The sequence below is a fragment of the Euleptes europaea genome, chromosome 2, assembly GCF_029931775.1.
Source record: "Euleptes europaea isolate rEulEur1 chromosome 2, rEulEur1.hap1, whole genome shotgun sequence".
NCBI lineage: Eukaryota > Metazoa > Chordata > Lepidosauria > Squamata > Sphaerodactylidae > Euleptes > Euleptes europaea.
The window spans coordinates 49,692,967-49,716,601 of NC_079313.1; positions in this window are offsets into that span (position 1 = coordinate 49,692,967).

Below are 23,635 nucleotides of genomic sequence, written 5' to 3' on the forward strand. Positions count from 1 at the left end.
TTTAATAAACTTCCCTGTTTTCTCTGTTTAAGTTGAAAAGCCTCTTGTCTCCTATTTCTCACTGAGGTAAATACGGGGGTGGGACTGGAGGAGGAGAAGGAAAATAATTCTCCTCACAAATATACTCAGGCCAACGCCTTTTCCCCTCAGCAAATACGCCGGGCTGAGTGAGTGGGATAGTGAAGTGGTTGAAGGGGGGTTCATCATACAGGGCCATGGGCAGATTGGCCATTATAGCTGCTAGGGAATTCCCCAGTGGCCTATCCCCCCCCCCCACTTGGGCTAGACTAACTCAGGATAAAAGGGTCACACCCGGCTTGGGGAAGGCAGCTCCTGGCCCAAGCCAGGTGTGACCCTTTTATCCTGGCACAAGCAAGGCAGGAACAGCATGTACAGCTGTGGGAAGTGCCCAGGTGAGCCATGTGAAGGTGTGGAGCTTGTTGGCTATTTCTCCTTCCCTTCATCCTTTCTGTATGTGTGTGTAGGTAGGGAGGTTGTCCTGGGCCATTTCCCCTCCCATTCTGCCCCAGGTATGCCATATACCCAGAAGACGTAGCTCCTATTCATGTCACACACCACTGTACCTGACTGGTGCTTCTGTGTACCTTAATGGTCCCATATAAGCTTTTCTCCAGAGCCATTTCAGCTCTTAGGCATTAGTCTGGTAGCTGGAGCAGGAAAATATTTTGTTTATGTGTTCTGGAAGAAGTATTACTATTCTGTCTCTCTTGTATTATGGGAATCTAGGACAAGTATATGTGTAGGGTTGCCAACTGCCAGGTAGTAGCAGGAGATGATCTGCTAATTCAACTGATCTCCAGCCGATAGAGATCAGATCACCTGGAGAAAAATGGCCGCTTTGGCAATTGAACTCTATGGCATTGAAGTCCCTCCCCTCCCCAAACCCCGCCCTCTTCAGGCTCCGCCCCAAAAATCTCCTGACGGTGCAGAAGATGGACCTGGCAACCCTATAGATGTGACTCGTAGGAAGTTTCTAATTGATGCCCTTACCAGACTCAGACCACTTATCTTCAGCAAGTTTGCTATGTCATGTGCCTTCCAAACAGATTTCCACAGATTTATACAACCCATTCCAACCTCCCCCCACATCCCCTCAAATAGCTTGTCATCTTGGTACAGAGACAAGGGCTTTCTATCCTTTTAAAAAGTAAGAGTGCCATGCCTCTTGGGGAGTGGAGTGGACCTGACCAGCGGAAGTTAGGCTGTTACCACACTAGGTATTCCCACCGATGTATTAAGAGTTTGAAACTGTTATAAAAAATACTGTTCGCACTTTGTTTGGCCCCTTTAGCTGTGAAGACGTCTTCCAACCATTTTTTAGCCGTGGCATCCAAAAACCCTTTTAAAGCAATGTTTTTTATAACATTTCCAAACTCTTGATACATCGCTGGGAATACCTAGTGCGGTAACAGCCACAGTCTTCGTCTTCTCTTCCTGTACATACACATACACGAGAGAAAGATCCTCTATAAAAGAAGTCTGGGAGGACCCAGGTACACAGACCTGCTTCTTCACCTATAAAGTAGGACTGGTGTGAGTATGTAAATCATCAAAATGGGACATGCAGGAGGAGACCTTATTTTGGTGTGCTCTACCATCTAGATTGTTTTGTTTTCTCCAAGCCAACAAAATTAAAGAATCCAAACAAATGTTTAACAAATTGAGCTGGACCATAAGAACATTTCTGTGCATATTGCTGAAAGATGGAAGAAAAAGGGCAAAATTTCCAACAAGCTAAAGTGAGAAAGTTCATTAAACTGTTATCCTATTCATATTATTTGAATACTCTGTTACACTGTATAGTGCTGATTCATTAGAATCAGTTCCTGCCCTTGTTTCTCATTATTGCTCTGCTTGTGATCACTCCTCTACCACAATATAGTGCACTCCTTAAGAGAGTTACAGCCTGCTAATACCATTAACTTCAATTGATTTAGAAGACTGTAACTCTGTTTAGGATTGCACTATTATCCACCAAGCGGTCTCATGTTCCTTTAGACAGCTTCTTGCATTTTCCCTTGCTGCCCACTATACCAGGAACCTACTCGCCATCTTCAAAAGCCTCCTTTAAAATCACTTTTTTTTTCTGGGAGACCTGTGGCTTGATTCCTTATTTACTTTATTTGTTTAAAACATTTCTATGCCACCTTTCCACCCAACTACGGTCCCCCCAAGGCAGTGAACATCAAAATATTAAAACATTTCAATATTAAAACACCAAGAGATCAAAATAGCATTTAAAATATGTGTGTATAAAATATTTGGGAAGCAAAGGCAGCATGGTGTAGCCAGTTCTCGCCAGATCTCAGAAGCTAAACAGGGTCAGTACTTGGAAGGGAAGACTCTGCAGAGGAAGGCAATGGCAAACCACCTCTGCTTCTCACTTGCCTTGAAAGTGTAATGCCTGAAATCATTATATACTATGGGAAATGTATTGGAAATGTATGCTTTTGTGTTCAGTCTGCATACTTGCTCTTATGGAAATGCTAGGCCTAAAGTATAAGAGCTGGTTTGAAACACTATGCATTCATGTGCACCCACACACGAGGGCTTTGGGAAGGTGACACCCGGGAGTCATGAGTCAGTAAATCAGGCTCTCTGTGTCTGGTACAGCCTTCCACCAATACACGGCCCAGAATTACCTACTGCTTAAGGAATGTTAAGTGTCGGTTCCCCGCCCCAGATCATGTAGCCACCTAAATGCCCACCTCAACCCCCACTGATAGGCCTAATCCAAAGGTGTCCATCATTGGATCTTTGTATGTCTATGCTCTGTATTACGTATATTGTAACACCCCTGACCAAAGCTTATAAATGTTGTGGCAATCCTTTGTTCTGTGTGTGAACTGTCCTGCTTGCTTTGGGGGCAATCACACCCGACTGCATTTATTTTGGCCACAATAAACAGATCGTTAATCTTCCAACCTCCGACTGTATTATTTATCATTGGCTACTAAGTAATACAGGAGCACTTCAAAAGCCCCTTGCTGGGGTGACCATAAGTCTGCAACTTGACAGCACTTTATACATACACATATAATCTATTTAAACAATTCAATAAAACACATGAACACACATAACAACACAGCCAGGGAGGCGTTCCAGTAACAGTTAGTGGGGGATGCCAAACAAAACAAAAACACCCACAAAAGTCATTTATGCATGGATACTTGGACTTGCGTTCGCCCCCTGTCTGACTCAGTTGTTCCTTGGAGTTCTGCATGAGTTTTCCGTCCATTAGAAATGACCTTGCTGCCAGCCCTCTCAATGTCCGGGTCTTCCCATTCCTCTGTGAACCTGACTCTTCTCTCTCCCTTGAGCTCAGCCCAGGTTAAATCTCCATGCAGAAGGCAAAGTGCAGGCCACAGGAAGATTGCTTTCTCACACAGCCAATCACAAAGCAGTGTGAAAACAGGTGGGGATTCAAATGCTTCCTGCTTCCTTAAAGCCCTTTCTGAGCAAAAGAAAGACTTTTCCAAACTGAAGCTTGGATTTCTCTCCCCCCTCCTTTTCTTTCAGATTGCTCCAGTGCTTTTACATGAAATAAACTACAGATGTTAAGAGTTATGGGTCTGCCTGTAGATACAAGGAAAGTGTTTCCATTATACCCTACATGGCATGCAGGCTCACTGGCACTTCCTACCTACATTGTTCATGGGAAGAGGGAAACATTGCCCTAGATAACAAAAATAGTTGAGGCAACTAGGACCTATGTATATACAGTATCAGAAAGCCCTCCCAAAGGTAGTGAGGTGATCCAATGACTGATAGAAAGTGGAACCACTGAGCATCAAAAACAGGAATTAGAACAAACCTGTCCCCAATGTCTTGGCACACACCTTACAGATGCTAAACTATTCTCTTCCCCACCTGTCCCAGCTCCACACATGTCATAGGAAATCAAAACCAGACAACATCCCAGAATTACCACCAGACTGGTGGAAGCCTTCCACCGCTCTCAAGTAATTTTGCACCAATTCAAAGCATTTCTCATATTCATGCATGAGGGCCATGGTTTTGAATTGATCACAGTAAGTAAAATTCTCACTGTACACCCTTTTCTGATAGGCAGCAGCTCCCTCTCAAAATCTACACTAAAGCAACTCTGGCAAAAAAGACAACCTTCAGTGTAGTGTAAATATATCTACAGAAGTGTGTCTGTATTTGAGACTCAGATTTGGCTGTGAGACATGTGAAATGCCAAAGGCCTCAAATATGAGAGACATTAAGATAAGAGCCAGGAAGCAAAGGCCAAATATGTGCGTAATTAACCTGCAAAGTAGTTGCTCAAATCAGTATATGTGATGTGAAGTGCAGTTTTAAAGGGGCATAGATCCATCAGAAGCTTTTGGGGAGTCATCTAACCTTGAATAGACCTGAACTGAATGCTTTGGGATTACAGAAGGACTGGATTCGCTTTTTAAATGCCTTAGGAATGCTACCTTGTGTACACAGAATTAGCATAAATGAATGCATGAAAGAGGAGTGAATTAGTTTAATACATTTCATTTAAATCAAGCTAGGATAAAAATTTTCAAACCACATAACTACATCTGATCCTATGCATGTTTTACTCAGGAAAAAAATCCTGAGTTTAGTGGGAATTACTTCCAAATAACTGTGTACAGGATTGAGCTAAAAAGACTAGCTACAGTCCTACATATGTTTACCAGGGAGTTAATCCTGTGAAGTTCAATGGTACTTACTGTGGTACTTACTACCAAGTTACTATGCATAAGAGAAGCTTTCTTCAGACTCAATGTATATATTCCAAAGTAGTCCCATCGACTTCATCACTGAGACATCAAACAAGTTTCAGGTTTAAGAGTCATGACATATGTTCTAGCAGATACAATAGCATTTGTCAGCATTAATAGTTTGGATAGCACTAAGGAAAGACGTTCTTAGCTATGGGAAGGCTCTGAAGAAGAGGGGGGAGGTGATGCTGAGTAATTGACTATGTTGCAGAGCTGGAAAGTGTATGTGTACCACAAGCCAAAGAAAAGGACCACTGTGACAAACCAAAGCCCTTGAATCTCTTTGATTGTGGCAACTAATGAGAATCCTGAGGATAACTCAAACGTACAATGTCATAGGATGCTACGTTACAAGAACAACCATATGTACAAAGCGACTGGGACAACTGAAATTGTGCACCCTGCCATTTTGCTATTAAAATAAGTGTATGACTGTGCAGTCAAATTGTCAGCAACAGAACAAAGCATTCCTCCTGGTGTTGCACTTTCTGATTTGTAAGAATAGGACTTAATGCAGTCTTTTTGGCTAAGAAGCCATATTTCTCTGGCAATGACAGTCTTTTTTTCAGGCCTATGTGGGTTTCTTCTAGGTAAGATAAAACTCCATTCCACAAATCAGTTTGATGTCTATTTTCTGTATAATCGCTTTTGTATTGATTCACAATTAATTGGCTTGTTAGAGCAAAAGTAGCTAGAAGCTGAACCATTGTCATATACTTTGATGCAGGTATTGTAAATGCCAAAATTGAGGACAAATTTGGGGAGGAAGTTTCAAGAAAATTGAACATTGCTTCCTGTTCTCACTCTGAATAGATTAAAAAGTTGCCCTCTTTCAAGCACCTCCCCATTCATTCTGTAATCCTAAATCTTCAAATGAGAAGTACGTTTAGGAAGGGATCTAATTATTTTATTAAATTTGCCACACCCATTACTGTTCAGCCCAGGCAGGCAGATAGCAAAATCAAATTAGTTAGCAATAGATGTCTAAGTACTAAATTCTCTAATTTGTCTGTTTATCTTACCTATAGTATCGCTGGGCAGAGGAAGAGAATTACAAGGCTTGTTTCACAATTACAGATCCCATTCTTCCTATTCATGTACTGCATGTTTGCTTTGTTTTCACTTCTTCCCACCATCATGAGATGACTTTATGCGACTATCTCAGACCGAAAAGATAGCCAGGATTCAGCCAGGATCGAACGCAGTTCGGCGAAAACGTATGCGTTCAATCCTGGCTGAAACAGGGAATAAAGGAGGCTAAAGCGACCGTGCGTTTTTGCCCTATGTAAAACAGACAGTTCAGCCACCATGTTCGGCAAGGATCAAACAGTAAGATTGCCAAACATACAGTCACTGGGTAACTCAGTGAGTGTTGAGCCTATTCACAAAACTGATAACAGCCATATTAACTGGATCTGGCCATAGAGCCAAACAAGTCACTGCTGGAGAGCATCCATGGCCTGGATCAGTTTCCTAATGTTGTCAGACCTGGGCTTAACCCATTTGTCAAAGGGTACTGCCAATCATTAGGCATGCAGTCTGCAAGTTCTATGCAGTAAACATTTAAGTAGCTACTGTTTGGCTCCCTGTCATCTACCCCAATACAGGCAAAGGGAACATGGATAGATGTAAGGTTCCATATGGCAATTTATTTGAGAGCCAGTGTGGTGTAGTGGTTAAGAGCGGTGGTTTGGAGCAGTGGACTCTAATCTGGAGAACCGGGTTTGATTCCCCACTCCTCCACATGAGTGGCGAACACCAATCTGGTGAACTGGGTTGGTTTCCTCACTCCTACACATGAAGCCAGCTGGGTGACCTTGGGCTAGTCACAGTTATCTTGAGCTCTCTCAGCCCCACCTACCTCACAGGGTGCCTGTTGTAGGGAGGGGAATGGAAGGTGATTGTAAGCTAGTTTGATTCTTCCTTAATCGGTAGAGAAAGTCAGCATATAAAAACCAACTCTTCTTCTTCTTCTTCTAGTCATGGGAAAATCTGCCGCTGGTTAGCTGCACAGTTTTCTAATCCAAACCTTAACTCCACTTAAAATGGCTATTCATGGATGGGGTTTTAAAAAAGATACCGTGAGGCTGTTTTTATTCTTGACAAGCCTAATCCGTGGTATTTGGCACACTTGTGGTCGATGTCTTCCTGCTTAAGTTGCTTGCCATGCCCCCTACCTGGTTGTGGGGAATGCCCCCTTGCCCCTGTGCGCAGAGTGTCCATAACGTCCTGGTAGCCATTTTTTCCCCAATTGCAAAATCTCCGAGCTCATAACACCAGCGCATGAATCCTTATGTATTTGTGCTTTTTGTTTAATCAGTGCCATGCCAGAAACACACACATACATCCTGCCTTGCCAACACCAGCCAGAACCTTAGCTGACTGGGGCGAAGGCACACCCGTCCCACATGTAAAGGTAAAGGGAGGCAACTTCTGGAGCCAGCAGCACTTGGCACTCACTAGAGAGCAATACGCACCCTACAGATTTAGAAACACAGTAGGACTTTCGTGCCTGCTTCTTCCTCCCTGCTCCACAAATGTGCCACCTCTCCATCCTCAGATCTCTGTTATCCCAGGCACCCTCTTTCACCGCTCACAGAAGGGTGTTGCTGCGGCTGCAGTTTTGGCCTGTCCCTCTTGGCAGCCCATTCTGTACTCTCTAATCCCTCGCCTTGTGCCGCTGTCTCACATTGCTCTGGCTATTGTGTGTAATAAATGCAGAGCCACCTCATACTAATCAAGCTGATTACAAATTCTTGCGTGCCCTGTGTCAGAAATTGCACACCCCTCGGCTCTCCCTTCACCTCTCTCAGTCTCACTTGCTCCCTCACCCTGCTTTCTGGTTTTAACCTCTCCCCCTTCAGCCTTAACTCTCCAGCCCCCTTTTTAATCCAATTTCCATTTCCACCCCTTCTAGACACTCTTTCTTCCCTCCCCCCTCCCGATTTCCTCCCGGTTTCCTCTACCACCACCTCCTCCTCCAGGAAATACAGGAAGAGATGGGTGATGGTGGGTTGGAGAGGAGGGGTTAGAGAGAGGCTGGCTGAAGGAGGAGTGGGAGAGAAACGTGAAAGGTGGGCGGCAGGGGCAGAGGGAGATGGATCCGAAACAAAACACTAGTCACAATTTCTGCCTATTCGGGGCAGGTGCATGGCAGATGCAAAGTGGCCACAGAAGGAGGGGGAAATCGTGAAGAAACAAACTTCTGCAGGGCTCGCGTTGCATACAGCTGAGAAGAAATGGTCTATGTGTCGCTATCTGCAGAATCTTGCCATATGCATAAGACCTTGACAGTAACTTCACAAGGGGAAAGTTAATCATTTTCAAAATTTACTACATCTCTGTGAGGATTTCACAACTGCTCCATATTATTTACATTATGATTTGAACATGTTCACTTCCTTGATTAATTAGTATACACTGTTTTAATGCCAGAAAGTTTAAATGCTCCAGGAAGAGATCTCAAGAAGCTTTGTTTCTCTAGGACAAAAAAATTAACAATCAGTACTGCATACCTTTAAGATTCTCTGTCCGTTGATGCACCCATCAAATCATTCACAGAAACTAATTGAAGGACAAAGTGATGCTTTTACAATGTTAAAGGTATCAAGATTTCAAGTTGATCTACTTCCTAGACTGGAGACTAGGGTTGTGCAAAGAAAGAAAAAATCAGTAAATTTTGGGTTTATTCAGCCCAATTTTTGGGGGTAAACCTGAAATAAGCTGAATACCCATACTGGTAAATTTCAGCATTCGGCTTATTTCCGGGTTTGCCAAAAAATTCAGGCCCGTTATAGTCTATGGGGATTTCCCCAAAGCTCCTGGGAGGCATTTTTGGAGGTAGAGTCCCCAAATTTGCAGCAAAGGGGCTCTCCTTGGATGCACACCAAAGTTTGGTGAACTTTGAGACAGGGGGTCCAATTTTATAGGCCCGCAAAGGGGTCATCCCCATCCTCCAAGCATTTGAGAGCCAAGCTGTCCATTGGTTTTTAGGTTCAGTAGTTCAGCGTTACCGAGGACTGGTGGAAAAAGCTGATTGACAGCTGGTGCCTTGAAGTCTGGGGGCTCCATTCGTATCTGAGGAGCATAGCATTATGTCCATGCTAATTGGCTTCCAAACAGGGAAAAGGCTTAAATGCAAGAAATATAAGGCACAGAAAACATTTTTTTGGTGGCAAATGGCATCCTGTGAACAGTCCTTTATTATAGTCATCAAAAATCTGATTTCAAGAGATGGTCGTGGTGTGGGGAAACAAAGCCTCTACTCTGGGCAACCTTCTTTTTGAAAGCAGGTTTTCATGGGGGGGTGATATCAAAGTCAGCCAAAGTCTCAACCATGGGGGATGTCTGAAGGAGATTGCTCATCCACGCAGGTGAGGAAGTCTCCTTCGGAAGCCTGGTGGTGCAAGCAGCTGTTGACGCTAGCTCTTTTTAGTTGGAGGGTATATCCCTCCGGATGGGACTGGGTGAGCCCCATCTTTTAAATGACTCTTCTGCTATGCAGACTAGTCTTCTGTTGGGTGATATACCTGGAAAGTTGGTCAGACCAAGTTGGCTCTGATTACACGACCCCAACCTCAAAAGTGCCCCAACTATGGGGCCCTAACAAAACCAGTTACAAAAAATAGAAAAATGGGAGAAAGCACAGAGCTGTGTATCTGAGCAAAGGCAAATAGCCGAAGAATTATTCGGCTATTTCAGGAATCGCCTATTCAGCTTTGGGCAGATTCCCAAGTTTTGGTATTTGGTCAATCCAAAACCCAAATATTGCTGAAACGGCTAATTTCAGGTTTATTTTCAGGTCGGGTATATCGATATGCACAATCCTACTGGAGACTGCTTTGGATCAGTAAATATATAGCCTGTTAAAATGTAGTCATTATTTGTATTTAAAACGGCAGCTTCCTGTGTTACAGACTACATCCATCCCATCATAATATTTACCATTTTCAATCTCAAACCACTTCCTCTACACTACCTCGGTGTAATCCTTCAAACAGCCCTATAAGGTAGATCAGTATTATTGCATTTGATCCTACCACTGTGCCTGGCAATGAACACAGCCTGCCTCCATGGTAAGGAGACTTCCGCATCAAAGGAAGGCTCCTTGTGTTGGAGAAAGGTTTCTCATGAAGCTGAACCGAGTAGTGGCATACAGCTTATCATCCCATTACTGCGGGTGGCCTAAGGACCTCTAAGAAAGTGAATTTGTGATGGGGCAAGATCTGACCTGGGGGGTCTCTCATGTGAGAGTTTGTTCTCCCCTTTGTCAGCTCTCACAGAGTAATAATATGGCTTTTAAAAATATTTAGGGACAAAAAAATTGTGCTGTTAACAGCACTTGTGAAAGTGCTCTAGACCTGAATTGTTCACCAGTATTGCTTGGCTGGTCTACAACAACCACCTGAGCCAACAGTGAATAAGGCCACAAACATCATAGAAAACCAAGAGCAAGTTGGGTTACTCTGTAGCCATCTCTCTGCTGCAAGTGATAAGGTACAGCAGGCTTAAAGCATCTGTATGAGGAGCTTCCTCTTCCCTTATCTCTGTATGAGCACCCATTACCTTTGAATGTCCTTAGCAGGCTAGAACTGACAAAACTCTGAGTATCACATCTCTCTCTCTCTCAGTCATCTTGAGCAGATCTTGTTAGTAAAGATTAGAACTTGTTAAAGATTAATTCTTAAAGCATACACTCAAGCTTTCTTTTTCCAACAAAGGAAACATCAATTCTAGGCTCACGCATAAACTTTGCCCCTTTCTTGAATACTGGCTGCCCTTTATAAATCTTAGATTTCTTCCCCTTGAGTGTGTTCAAAGGAGAGATTTCATTGCCTCCAGGGGTTGTTAAACTGATTGCAATACCACGTATTTAGAGCAGTTCAGTGGGAATTAAGCTGGTTCAGTGCTGTCAGACCTAGAATATAGCTGTCAAATAGCATTACAAGTAAAACACCCTTGATAAGAAATAATGACCAAACTTCAATCTGTTATGCACTGGCGGCACTGCAGGCTTGGCTGGCCAATGAAAAATGCAATATTTGGCACATTACGGCAAGCCTGCTTCTGAGACACTGCAGCTCTGGTTGCATCATTGCTGCTGTTCAGCTTATATTTTGAGGCATTATATAATGTGATCAGAGGTGCTTTTTCCTCATTAGGCCAGCTGCTGAAAGAAAGCATACCAAACCTGAAACACCTGTCCTTCAGCTTTTTAGAGATCTCAGCTGGTTTCCTTCCTTTAAAACAAAATATGAGAGAGAGAGAGAGAGAATTCACAAAGTATACTCGATCAAGCCGTAAAGATTTCACGTAAATATGATGGTGATGCTGCCCCTTTGTTTCTGCTCTTTCTCAGTTGCTCTTGTGGGCATGGGAAGTTGCCCTATACTGTCAGATCTCTGATCCATCAAACTTGCATGTCACTGTGTGCCCTGGATGGCAGGTGTTTCTGAGGGCCTCAGAGAGAAAAGAATATTCTCCAACACCTGTACTCGAGGCTACATTTGTCCTGCCCCCCAACTGGAGTTCAAAAAATGAAGAACAAAGGACACAGTCATACACACTCTTACTTGAGAACCCCATTGAACTCAGTTGGAGCTTCTTTTGAATAAGCATGCACAGGATCAGAATTCATGCCATCCTGTGACTTTTTAAGCAAATGATTGCATGTCCTACATAGGCAAGTCCTGAGCTAAATTTATCCGTTTCTTTGAACATACATGTGTCAACTTGATGTTCTTAACCTACAAAGGTCAGTGAATCAGCCACAAATTCATGTTGGGTTGGATCCAAAGATGCCCTTCCACTCATCAGAGTCCATCTATGAGTGGAAAGGCTGTTACTGTGAATAGAAGGGCACGTTTGAATCCATTCTCACAATTTGAAAAAACACCACCATTCTTTTTGTAGATGCCAACATTCCCGTTATATGCAGATTATTTATTTAAGAAAGGTATAGCATGGGGGAGGGGAGGCAGCATGGTATATCTCAATCTCATCAGATCTCGGAGGAGGAGGAGAAGAAGAGGAGGAAGAGGGAGAGGAGGAGAAGTTGGTTTTTATATGCCGACTTTCTCCACCACTTAAGGATCAAACCAGCTTACAATCACCTTCCCTTCCCCACAACAGACACCCTGTGAGGTAGGTGGGGCTGAGAGAGCTCTAAGAGAGCTGTGACTAGCCCAAGGTTACCCAGCTGGCTTCATGTGTAGGAGTGGGGAAACAAATCAAGTTCATCAGACTATTGTCCACCACTCATGTGGAGGAGTGGGGAATCAAACCCGGTTCTTCAGATTAGAGTCTACCACTCCAAACCACCACTCTTAACCACTACACCATGTTGGAAGGGAGACCTCCAAGGAAGACACTGCAGAGGAAGGCAATGGAAAACCACCTCTGCATCTCAATTGCCTTGAAACCCCCTTACTGGAATCACTATAAGTCGGCAGCAACTTGATGGCACTTTATACATACTCATTGTAACATTGGATACAGGATCACGTGTGTATGCAAGGTATGGTTGGAAGGCACATGACATATATTATTTACAGGGCAATCCTAAACAAAGTTATGCCCTTATAAATCCATTGAAGTCAATAGAGCAAGTGACCACAAGAGTGGAATAGATTGGTCAGAAGCAACCCATGGCTAGCTGCAGAGAAAGTTGACAGAAAGTCAGTCAGCAATGGAAACTCCCACCTTTAGGTCTGAGTTGTGCATGCTTAGCTACAAGGAGTATAAATGGGTTTGGAGGCTGTAACCTTTTCAAGATATCTGCTTTGCAAAATACTATTTATTGTCTTCCTTTGACTGTATAACTCTGATTAGGATGGCACTGATAGCATCCTTGCTGAAACTAAGTAGATCCAGATCTTTCAGTACCTATATGGGAGACTTCCAGAGGACCCTATGAACCCTTGTGTTCTATGCTGGTATGGATGAATGATTTTATTTGTGGTCAAAGACAAATAAATACACACTATATGTAACCTTTATGATAGTATGAAATAAATACAGTGAGTTTTTTTAAAAATAGGCAAATCAAAATAATTGACATTAAACGCATTTATTGTGCGTTTTTATGTCATTCACTGATGTTGCCTGTTGGGTCATACAAAACACCCTCAAATCAATCAGAGAACTAAGTGGGATGAGGCAATTCCTGGCAACTAGAATTAAAAAAAAATCTGTGTATTTACCCGAGAGCCACAGATGTCTCAGGAGTAAATGAATCATTATGAATATTCATGGAGATTAACAAAATATGTGGGGATGGCTTTCTGACTGCCCCTGTGCACACAAAGGGATTCCTGCTGAATATAGCCAATGGCACCCATCTGAGGCCTTGTGGAATTCAGTGCACTTCAAACCACCTGACTTGTAGGATACAAGCCAGGCCAACAGAATGAAATAAGGAAGAAAAAATGTGGATTTTAAACACACACTTATACACACACACACACACACTACAATGTATCTAGGAAACATGTAACTGGTTCCCAAGCATAATCTTAATTTTTTACAGACTGACACAGAAGTCACAGATAAATGTAAAGGCTGGATTTATGTATGTAAAGTGCTGTCAAGTCACAACCGACTAATGGCAACCAGTAGGGTTTTCAAGGCAAGAGACTGAGGTGGTTTGCCATTGCCTCCCTCTGCATAGCGACCCTGGTATTCCTTGGTGGTCTCCCATTCACGTACTAGCCAGGAGTGATCCTGCTTAGCTTCTGAGATCTGATATCAGGCTAGCATGGACCATCCAGGACAGGGCACTGGATTTATAGTTAGATAAAAATCAGACAACAAGCAAAGTGACCTTTGTACAGACCATTGGGGGGGGGGCATGTTGGGTGATTTCAGTATGTATTCATTTTTTAAAAAACCATATTATATCTCTGTTTTCCATTTAAAATGTCCATGTCTTCCAAAATTCTAAAAATGATGCAACATCAACTGTTGTATCAAGACACAAAAACAAAGCATTAAAGCAACCCAATAAAAAAATAAATATCACAGGGTAATTAAAAATGCAAAAGCCCCAGTAAATAAACCTGAGGTCTGAAAGATGTCCATCAAGTGGCCAAGTAATTCACCATTTGTGAATGTTCACTGCCGATGATAGCCTGTCTTCAGCTGCCACCTGAAGAGAAGCTTCTGAAGATGACCTTAGCAATCCTGTTGTCAGCTAAAATGTAGAGGTATCCCCCCAACCACTTCTCTTGGTTCACCATATCAAAGGATTACAAGAAGGAGACTGCAGTGTTGTGTATCCACCCCTTGTTTAGACCATTCTCTCCAATGTAAAAGGAAGATTGTTCTTCCCAGATGAGGAATTTTTGAAAGCTACAAGTGAGCTCACTTTGACCTACTGTGAACTTTCAGACTTTTCCTGCTTACGCAGTATGCTTTCTTTTACTTGGTTACCAGTTCATTTCCTTCCACTACTCACTTAGCTTCTGCATTGCCTTTACTGTCTCAATTAGGATGCTTTATTGGCTTCTTCCCTTACTTCACATGTCTCTTTATTTTTCCAGGACACAAATAACATACTGTGTTCAGTATGGACTAAAATCTAGTGGTTATACTGTATTCATTTTCTCTGGCTTCTTCAGTTTCTTGGCTTACTCATTCTTCAGCTTGCTCCCTTTCTGTACAGTCCTATGAGAGTCAGCATGGGGTAGTGGTTAGGGTGTCAAACTGGGATCTTGGAGGCCCAGGTTCAAATCCCCACTCGCGTCATGGAGATTACTGGGTGACCTTGACCCAGAGTCTTTCTTAGCCTTACAGGACTGTTGTGAGGATAAAATGGAGGAACGAGACCAGCGAGATGCTTGGAAGAAAGGTGGGATAAAAGTGTGCTAATACTTAAAATATGCAGAGTTAACCTAGTTTATATCTGCTGATTCAGTGGAGTAACTTTGTATAGGACTGTGCTGATAATTCTCACGCAGCTAATTCTAAATAGGGTTATTCCACAAAGTTTTGTTGCTTTAGAGAAAGTTTGCCTTTGCTGCAGGAAGTTGAATCATAGAGTTGGAAGGGGCCATACAGGCCATCTAGTCCAATCCCCTGCTCGATGCAGGATCAGCCTAAAGCATCCCTGACAAGTGTTTGTCCAGCCTCTGCTTGAAGACTGCCAGAGAGGGAGAGTTCACCACTGCCCTAGGCAGCTGATTCCACTGGCGAACTACTCTTATTGTAAAAAAAAAAATTCCTAACAGCCAGCTGGTACATTTTCACCCATAATTTATACCCATTATTGCAAGTCCTATCCTCTGCTGCCAACAGGAACAGTTCCCTGCCCTCCTCTAAGTAACAGCCTTTCAAATACTTAAAGAAAGCATCACACTGACTGCTCATATTCAACTTACAGTTCACCCGTTCCCCAAGATCTTGTTCACACAGTGTTACCCCAGAAATGTATCCCCATCCAGTATGTGTTCTTCTCATTTTTGTTATTCAGATGTAGAACTCTGCACTTGTTCTTGTTGAATTGCATCTTGTTCACATCTGCCCACTTTTCCCATGCGTTCAGATCTTGAATTCTATCTTTATCTTCCAGGGTGTTTGCTACTCCTCCCAATTTGGTGTCATCTGCAAATGTAATGAGTAGTCCCTCCACACTCTCATTCAGATCATTTATAAAAATATTGAAAAGCAGCAGGCCCAGAAACTAGCCCTGTGATACCCCATTGGACATCTCCCTCCAGTCAGATGAAATGCCATTGCAACTACTCTTTGGGTGCAGTTCTCCAACCAGTTCCCTATCCACCTAACTATCCTAGAGTCTAGTCTGCAGTGTATCAAAGGAAGATATTTCATCCTACCTAGAAGAAGAGACTTGCTGGATCTAATCCATAGCAACTCAGGTGAGCTCTGCACCCAGAAATACATCACAACCATTACATGGAAACCCTAATTTGTGGAGGCCTGACCACTCACTGTTGGATTGATGGGCAGGTTTTGTCCATTCCAAACTGATACTCTGACACAGAAGTCATTGGCAACCATTCATTCATACAGAAGAAAATGCTCAGCTGCTTTACAGTGGAGCTAGACTTACCTCTGGTGACCCATATGTCTACTTTCTTATTTTACCCTATAAAATTAAGTGAGAACAATTGAGAATTGAGCCTACAACTATCTGCATAGTCCAATCCCTTCATTTACATAACTCTACCCTGGGTTCCATTTTTGGTGTGATGTTTTCTATCTGGACGATATAATTCTATTTCAAAATACAAATTCACATTAAAATTACGATGTTCAATAATAATCACTAATTCCATGGCCTAGGAGAAATGAACTCACCTTTCCTTTGCAGAACATTGCAATCATGCAAATCGACTCTGCTGCTTAAATAACACAATCTTATAACCTTTTGGTTAGCAAAGAAACTCTACTACAACCTGTACTTAATGAAGCAAGTTGACTCTCTCCTTTAATGACTAGCATGCATTATTAATGGCTACAGTACTACAAATGATATTCCCTTTTGGAAAAAATCATAAAAATTAGCCTCTACTTAACATTTTTTTTAAATCACTTTAACTATTTTTGAAGATCTCCACCGGAATGTTTATCATTCAGATACTCTTGCTGGAATGTTATCTTACTCTAGTTTAAAATGTAATGCTTTTATTTCAGAAATACACTTAAGGTTAAGTAAGCCTGGAGAGAGTTTGGCCACTGCATACTATGAATAATTTCACACTGCTGGAGAAGTAGCAGGTCAACGTGGTATATATTCAAAAATCAATCTTCTGCCTGAGGCAAGACTTTGTCTTTTTATTTTAAAGGATGCAGGAGATAGATATATGTCCAGAATCGTTTTGTGAAATTGCAAGCAATTCGCCTCGCCTTGCTCTGATGCAGGGTCCATTCATTTCAATGAGGCTTGTTGCATCGACCAGCCTGCAAGCCCATCAAAATGAACAATGCTTTAAAAACCACACCTGCTGCTTCTCTTCTGTTCCAGTACTGCCATTATATTGAACAGGGATCTTCTTTTTTTTCCCATATACCTGATCTCTTCACTGATCCTTTGAAGGAATGACATCTAACTAGCTTTAGGAAAGGATTTCTCTATTATGGCAGCTACTTGGCCATCCATGTTTGAAGGGTTTTTCTAGAATCAGCGTGAATAAAAGCTTTTCTTTTGTTAATTTTTAAAATCAATCACTTAATATGACTTGTCAATATGGAACATTGTTTAGTTAAGGGTAGATAGACCCGTTTCTTGATTGAAAAGTGGGAATTATTTTTAAATGGGGCTTTGCTGCCCTCTGCCTATTAGTCTGAAAAATGCATTACCTTTTTGTGGACCAATTCTTTTTGTTGGTGAAGGAAGTAGACCATCTGTTATCTCAGATAGCATGTGCTAACTGTTGAATTACATATTGAGATAGGTGGTCCCTCAAGTAGGCAGGTTCCAGATCATATAAGACTTTAAAAGTCAATTCCAGAACCAAAAATTGGATTTAGAAGTCAATGGGTAACCTTAACTTGAAAGCTCTAAATGGCTTGGGACCAGGGCATTTGAAGAATTGCCTCCTTCCATACTATCCAGCCCATCAGTTAAGAGCTACCTCACAAGTTCAGAGGTTAGGCAGGTGGGAACCTCAGACAGGGCTTTTTCGGTAGTGGCATCTTGCCTATGTAATGCCTTTCCCCTTAAGGCCCACCAGGGTCCTGTGCTGCTCTGCTTTTGGTGCCAAGTGAAAATGTTTCTATTTAGCCAGGCTTTTAATTAAGTGGGTGAAATTTTAATGCTATTTTGTGGTGTGCTTTTGGACTGAAGAAATGTTAAATTCATGTTAAGCTGTTCAATATTCTTTGTTTTTAATGCTCTGGCCAGAGTTTGAGTGCTGGGTTTTAATTATCAATATTAATGAGTTATGTTTTGATTTTATTTTATATTGTAAGCTGTCTCGAGCAGGTTACCTGGGTAGGTGGCATAAAATTCACTAAATAAACAATTAAGCTGTTTCAGGATGGGAATAAGACTTCCATCTCTAAGCACCCATCGGCCAGCAGCTATATTCTGTACCGACAGAAGCTTCGGCATCATTTTAAGGGCACATAGAATGTGTTGCCAAGAAGGGGACCCACATCAAATACATTTTTTAAACTTCTTTGTTTCTATGGTTCCTTGGTCTTCTAGCAACAGCACAGGATCCAATAACCCCCTAAGTTCTTTACTGGATTTGACAGCTTCAGACCAACACTATCTATTGTGGGCAACACAGTCCTCTTTATGTGTCCTTTACTGACCAGTCCTCTTCACGTGTACTTTACTGACCAGAATCACTTCCATTTTGTCAGGATTCAGTTTTAGCTTGTTCTCCCTTAGTGAATTGACAGGACAATTAAAAGAATCCAGAAGAAGTCAGGACAGTGACTGCTCCGGGATGTTTATTCAATGAAATATAGAGCTGGATGTTATTTTTGTATTAATCGCACCCAGCGTTACAGCTACGGATGATCTCAAAAAAGGATTTAATGTGTACATTGAACAAAATAGGTGATAGGATTGAACCTTGTGGAATGCCACCAGACAGAATCCACACCTCCGATTTCAAGTCATCCACCAAAACTTTCTGAATACATCCACACAGAAAAGAGTAAATCTTATCTTAATACTCAAAGGCTGTCATTCAAGAATTCATGTATTAAAACATTTATATCCCGCCTTTCTCCGTAGATTCAAGAAGGCTGACACATTCAAGTACAAAGTTACAATATACAGTACTAGTAATACCACAATATTCTAACAACAATATAAGCATGACAGCATAAAACAGCCTAAAACACATAAAAAGATCCCGTAACTCTGAATCAGATTTCCTCCAACTCCAAGAAAAGCTCTTTAAAACTGGTCACATTGTACACCCTCTTAAAAAAATACAGTGACAGTGCCTTTGCTCATTCTTAGGTAGACAGTTCCGTAATATCCATCCAGTGAATAAAAACATCCTAATACAGGACAAGGACAAGCAGACTAATTCATATGATGGCATAGAAAGGCAGTCAGAGGACCACAGTTGATGCACAGGAGTATAACGGGAAAAGCAGTCCTATAGATATGAGTCTCAAGCTGTAAAGGTCTTTAAAAGTAGAAAAAATTCCTTATACTGGGCCTGGAAGCAAAGAAGAAGAAGAGCCCTGCTGGATCCATCTAGTCCAGCATCCTGTCTCACACAGTGGCCAGCCTGGGGGTCCAGTAGCAGGGCACAGAGGCCAAGGTCCTGATGTTGCCTCCTGTCACTAGTCTTCAGAGTCTTATTGTCTGAAGGTGGAGGTTCCCTTCAGTCACCATGGCTAATAGCCGCTGATAGACATATCTTCCATGAATCTACCTAATTCCCTTTTAAAGCCTATGCCTGTGCCTGTGGCCATCACTATGTCCTCTGGCAGCAAGTTCCACATTTTAATCTCTTGTTATGTAAAGAAGTATTTCCTTTTGCCCATCCTGAATCTACTGCCCATCAGCTTCATTGGATGCCCTGGAATTCTGATATTTTCGGAGAAGGAGAAAAAGTACTGTCAACTCTCTCCACCCCATGCATAATTTTATAAACCTCTATCGTGTCCTCCCTTAGTTGTCTCTTTTCTAAACTGAAAAGTCCCAGACTGTTCAGCCTTTGCCAGTACGCAGGGCACTCCAACCCCCTAATCTTCTTGGTTGCCCTCTTCAGCACTTTTTTGAGCTCTGAATTGGCTGTTTTGACATACAGTGACCAGAACTGCACGTAGTATTGCAAATGAGGCTGTACTCTAGATCTATACAGGGGCATCACAATATTGGCCATTATATTTTCAATCCATTTCCTAATAATCCCCAACATAGTGTTTGCCTTTTTCATTGCTGTGGCAAACTTGGTTGACACTTTCATTGAGCTATCTACTATGACCCCAAGGTCTCTTTCCCTCCCAGTCTCAGCAAGTTCAGACCATATTAGCATATTCTTGAAATCTGGATTTTTCTGTTCAGGTGTGTATTACTTTACACTTACCAGCACTGAACTTCATTTGCCACATTGTTGCCTGTTCACTCTATTTGTATAGATCCTCCTAGATAGTTTTCACCATCCTGTGTCATCTGCAAACTGAGCCACTACACTGCTCACCCCTAGTACCAAATCAAATAGATAGCAATGGACATAGCAGTGGACATGTTGAAAAACTGGTGCTACATATTCAAATTGGCTAGCCAGGAGAAACAGCCAGGCTGGTGCATTTTATTTATTTGTTTTCATTTATAGTTCACCTTTCTCACTGAGACTCAAGGTAGATTACAAGTGCTACATAACTATTCAGTCAATCAGTAAGGCAAAAACACAAGTCTGCAAGGCTAGTAAAAGTGCCCCCTCTGAGAAAACAGTCTTCTAAAGAAACTTATGCAAAGTGCATTTATGTATCCATGCGCTGGACAGCCAGCGTGGTATAGTGTTTAAGAGTAGTAGTTTGGAGCAGTGGACTCTAATCTGGAGAACCGGGTTTGATTCCCCACTCCTCCACATGAGTGTTGAATGCCAATCTGGTGAACTGGGTTGGTTTCCTCACTCCTACACATGAAGCCAGCTGGGTGACCTTGGGCTAGTCAAGCTCTCTTAGAGCTCTCTCAGCCTCACCTACCTCACAGGGTGTCTGTTGTGGGGAGGGGAAGGGAAGGTAATTGTAAGCCGGTTTTATTCTTCCTTAAGTGGTAGAGAAAGTCAGCATATAAAAACCAACTCTTCTTCATCATCATCATCATTCACATACAATTAGGAGATGCTTCACACATTATCTAAAAGTGTATACATGACTAAGATATCAACACATTTGCAAAAGTTTACTACATAGATTGTTGCAAAACATCGTGCAGCTCCCTAAATGTAAATCTGGTGCATATCCACGCAAGAGGAGAGAATAGCTTTGCCGTTTTGTAATGTACAAACTGGGGACCTGCAAAACTCATGGGTTAGGCATATCCCATCCCCTCACACTGGCCCCTCTCTCTCCAGCCCTTTTCTTTACTTTTTCTGCCTTTCCACCATTTCCATTCCTTCCGCTTAACATTTCCCCTCCCCCTCCCTTGCCACTTACCCTCAAACCTATAACACCATGGTTGCCTAGGCCAAGACTCCTGTGTTTCAATTGCTAGGCCAACAATGCTGATAGTGATCTTGTAAGATCTCAGTCAGTATTCTTCATGTTGAGGTTTTGGGGGGAGGCGGTCTTCAAACCTGGGAGCTTCCTGGGGTATAGAAAAATGCCCTGTATCTGTACATGACCCCATTGTATCTGTACATGACAGCTATCCATACCTCCAAAAATCATTCAGAAGCACTAATTGCCCCAACCCTTTCCTTCCTGTTGAATGCTGCTAGGATTCATCCAATGAGCTTGAGAGTGTAGCTGGGAAAACTGATTACTCTCAAGATCAACTTGCCTCTGTTTGGCTTTCCAGTTCTGGATTTGAGGGTGACTGAGGTGAACACATGCTTGTGCCTGCATCCCCTCAGGGTCTGTCTTAGGAAGTTTGGGTGAAACGCTCTTCCCGGTATAAAAAAGTTAAAATTTGAAAGAAGTGGCAAGTCAGATTTCCAATTTGATTGGGGGTCCCTTCCCCAACCCCTAATGCCACCTCGAACCTACCTGCACCGAGGCCTCCATTGACCCTTTGTGGCTGTGTGGCACAGGGAAATGTTGAAGGTGGTTCTTGGCTCACCCACCCCAAATTTGTATGCTGCTGAGATTAATGCAGCTGCACCAAAACTGTTCTTCGTCTCTTCAGAGATGAAAGGGACGCAGTAGGATAGCAGCATTTTAAATGTTACATGGCAGAAACCAACAGAGTGGCTACAACAATGAAGCTATACAAGTGTTTGCCCCTAACCTTCTTTTGCAGGGGTAGGAGATGGGAAGAGGAAAGCCAGCGATGATGAAAGGCAGCCGCAGCGCCAGTTTCCACCTCATGGGCTGTGTGATGGTGTGCAAGACTGCAGAGAGAGGAGGATCATAACGAACCCCCTCTCTCTTTCTGTGGCTTTCCTTCCGAGGGAAAAGTGTGGATATGTAACTTTGTTGCGTGCCATAGGAATTTTCCTATGAGGAATGGGGGCAACCCCTTTGGGACCCTATAAAGTTGGACCCCAAATCTTTACCAAACTTTGGGTTCATGCAAGGAGAGTCCCTTCAAGCTACCCTGAAATTGTGGGAACTCTACCTCCAAAAATGCTTTGAAAAAAAATTTCCACATACCAAGCCCGAATTTTTTCTGTAAACCTGGAAGTAAGCTGAATACTCTAATTTACTGGTATGGGTATTTGTCTTATTCCGGATTACTGGAAAAATCAAGCCCAATAAACCCAAAATTTACCTATTTTTTTATTTTTTGCACAACCTAGTCCTGAGCCACCCTGACCTGGATGGCCCAGGCTAGCCTGATCTTGTCAGATCTCAGAAGCTGGACTTCCACTTCCGTTGCTGATCACCGTGGCAGCACGATTCTCGAGCCCCGATCAAAGTGGCAAGGGAGGGAGGGAATCCCCCCTCCCCCGAACAACAGCCACGGCTCCCCTTGAAGTAGAGGGGAAGCTGAGCAAGCGGCCGGCTCGCGGCTTGCCCTTGATGCGCTCCCTGCCTTGGAAGCGGCGGGGAGCGTTCGGGCGAACCAGCGGAGAAGCAGGCGCCATTGTTCTCAGGCTGATCGGGACGGCGGTTTAAAGGCACGGAAGAAACAACAGGTTTTTTTTTTTACTCTTTTGATGTACAACTAGTGATTCACGGGGGTGTCTGGTGGTATAACTCATAGGGAGAAGCAAGCTGGTTTTTTTTTTCTATACTTGCTAACGAATACAAAAAGAAACTTGGCTTTTTGCCAGACTGTGGCGCAGTTGAATTTCCTGCTCTGTTGACTTTGACAGTTTTAAGAGATATCCAGCAGATTTATGATCACTGAGCTGGCTCTTCAAGATTGACTTTACCAGTTAAATGCTCCATTACTGAGATTCTTTGAACTGATGTTGTGAGACTGTCATCTCTCCCCCCCCCCTCTCCTCTCCTTTGGATTACAAATGTTGCATTTTTGAGCCCTTCAATGGGAGATAAAGAAGGAAAAAATAAAAAGGACTCAGAAAAGCACCCTAAAGTACTTATTAAAGACCCCAAGACCCTTCAGACTCAATTATCTATGCAAACAAAAAGAAGACCATCTCTCACTAGTCCAGCTATTTCTCCAGATTCCTCCCCAGTAACAGGATCAACTTCTTTGGCAAAAATGACTAAGAAAGCTGATGCCACGCTGAACTCTTTGCAAGAGCTGCTAACAAAAACACTTCAGGAAGTGACATCAGTTAAAACTGAAGTGGTTGAAGTCAAAAAAGAAGTGACAGAAGTAAAATCTGAAGTTGTCTCAATGAAGCAAGATATGGACTATGTAAAGCAAGGTCTTAACCAGAATACTGCAGCTATCTCAACATTGCAGGACTCTATCTCAGCTTTGACTGTGAAGCAAGACAAGTTGGAGGCGAAACAGCAAAAACAAGCAAAGGAAAATAAAGAAACCAGAAAAAAGGTTGATACTATGGAACTTGTACTGGAGGCCCGCCAGGAACGTGAAGAACGGCAAGAGGATAATGTGGCGATGTTAGAAATGCGGATAAAGGAGAGCTGGATTCGTATTCGCGGATTTAAAGAACGGACTGAAGGTTCTGACCTGAAAGAATATTTGAAAGTGCTCCTGGCTGATTTTTTGCAAGAAGAAGAAGCAATAGTGGAAGGGATGATAATTACAGCTTATAGAGTCAACTCTGCTTATGCATCCAGAAACAAAGTTCCAAGGGATTGCTTGGTACAGCTTTTTT